At 40.4% G+C, this 2298-nt stretch overlaps 1 pseudogene; it reads right to left on the bottom strand.

Annotated features, from left to right (window-relative positions):
- Nucleotides 1-485: 485 nt before the first annotated feature.
- Nucleotides 486-1636, bottom strand: LOC102532673 (WD repeat domain phosphoinositide-interacting protein 3 pseudogene; annotated as a pseudogene).
- Nucleotides 1637-2298: the final 662 nt, after the last annotated feature.

Here is a 2298-nt window from a genome sequence, read left to right as displayed (position 1 = left end):
GCATTTGCCTTAATTCCCAAAACTCCAACACAAAATGATGGGGATTCACAACAGCAAGACACAACTACACCATGAATTACAACAAGCACAGAGAAGGGGCATGGGACTCTCCAGAGAAATGCCTAGTCTTCGTTCTCTAATTTGGCAGTGTCTTTTTCCTTAAGGTTCAGATGGGAGAAGGATTTCCTTTCTCCTTTCTAAATTTGCTGGTACCCACTTAAATCTAATAATAATGTAAAAAGTAACATCTACAAATTTGTTCATTTCCCCATCACAGACTCAGTAAAAATGATGGAATCCATTGCCAGAAACAAATTTCAGCTTGTTTCTCTTTTTCTCAATACTTCCCTAAATTTATATGGGGCCCCAATTGCAGGTGTGAGGATCTGTGGAACCCTGAAGTGAGCATCAAACCTGAACTAAAGGAAATAAGCCAGCAGTCAGGTGTGAGTTGCTCAAGAGGAGGAGCTGCTCAGGGGGATTTCTTAACTATTAGACTGTGCCTTGATGATGAATCCTCCTTCAGTATTGGAGATGGGAAGCATGGCTTTGGAAAATATACAGTCACATATGGCTTTAAGACCAGGGTTCCTGGGCAGTCCCTCCAGCCCATTACCTGTGAGGCACCAGGATGCAGGGACCAGCCCCAGGAGTTTGACCGGCCCATTCAACACTCTCTTGGCAATAGGCCATGAGTGTTGATTGCACTCCCAGTGAAGTTTCATAGCTTGTTGTAGGTCATCTCCAGAGGGAAGTTGCATGTAGAGGTCCCAGATGCACTCCCCCTTGAATTTAAACAGGAATTTATAGTAGCTGCAGTCTGCACAAATTGCAATGACAGCATTTGGCTCTGTTCCAAAGGCACAATTGCCTGAGGGAACCTGAAACTTGTTAAAAACTCTGATTGGAAACAAAGTATTTTGGAAGGAGATTGACTGACACCAGACTAGACTGTTTATTCCTTTTTAAAACTTTGGCAACAAAAATGTGCCCTGGGCCCTGGTTACTAGGTTACTAGATGAGGGAAGTTAAAGCAGCAAATAGCTGTTTGAGATCCTCTTCATATTTCCTGGATTAAACACCCTAAATTATCAAATATTCTTATAAAGATTCCTTTTTCATGTGCAGTTACAAATCTCATTCTCTGGTGACTGACAGCAATGTAGCTGAGGACACCCTTGTGGGCAGGAATGTCCTCTGGCAGTTTCTCAGTGCTGGCCAGGTCCTTGACTAGTCAGTGGTCCATGTGCTTGTCCACTAAGGTCAGGGGGAGTTCTTAACTATTAGACAGGACACAGGAGGTCTTTAGGATTATAGCAGGTTTCAAAGATGTGCAATTAATGGGAATTATATGTAAATGTAAACACCATAATCATAGAGTCCAAAATAACCACAATTCTATCTTGCAATATTTTGACAGCCTTGGCTTCTGTAGAAAATTCTATTTCAATAAGTCTTCATTTTCAGGTCATCCCAGATTATCACTTTGTTGGAAGGGTCTTTCCCCATCATAAACTAAAGCTAAATAGTTACAGAGAAATCACATTTCAACATAGACAACTCCTTTTTCTAGGAATTCTTGTTCCTCTTTTTCTTCTGGTGAATCTATGTCATAGACTTGGAATCCATTTTCCATCCCACATGCAAAGCATTGGTGGTCCTATTTGAAGCCAGCATAGAGCAGCCAGTAGTCCTCTTGGTAACACAGCAGGAAGTTTAGGGTGCCATCATGGCAGTCCTCTGGACCTCAGTGCTACCTGCATCCCTTGCAGCAATCCTTATGGCCAGTGCTAAGGCCCTGGGGTTTCATTTTACAAATATTTATTAAGTGCAGCTATGTAGGAGCTGTGCTCACAATAATAAACAGGTTCTTCCATAAAGCTCCTCACAAAAAGGCAAAAAAAAATTAACACTTTTGAGATAATTTTATAAGATACATGATTTATAAAGGTGTAAGAAATCTCTATAGCACTCTAGCATTTGACATTTGGGAAGTGTTCTACAACCAGAGCTCATCTAAGCTAGTTGTCATTATTAAGGGACAATTAAATATTCAAGGCTAAGAAAAATAATAATCACAGACATCATAGCAAAGGCGTGCAAGTACACTGAACAGAAGCATAAAAACACCTGCAGTCAGTAATTCTGGAATGGTAATAATTCTGAGGCATAGTGTAAGGGAACAGGAGACACATGCACAAGTCATCAGAAAAATGATGAAAAACTTGAATTGCCCATTTCATGGAATTTATACTTTTTGCTGAGGTTCTAGAGTATTCTGAAAAACCTTAATAAGTT

Source organism: Vicugna pacos, chromosome 14, assembly GCF_048564905.1.
Source record: "Vicugna pacos chromosome 14, VicPac4, whole genome shotgun sequence".
NCBI classification, from domain to species: Eukaryota; Metazoa; Chordata; class Mammalia; order Artiodactyla; family Camelidae; genus Vicugna; species Vicugna pacos.
The sequence above is the reverse complement of the archived record's forward strand: the minus strand, read 5'-3'. Positions and strand labels throughout refer to the sequence as shown.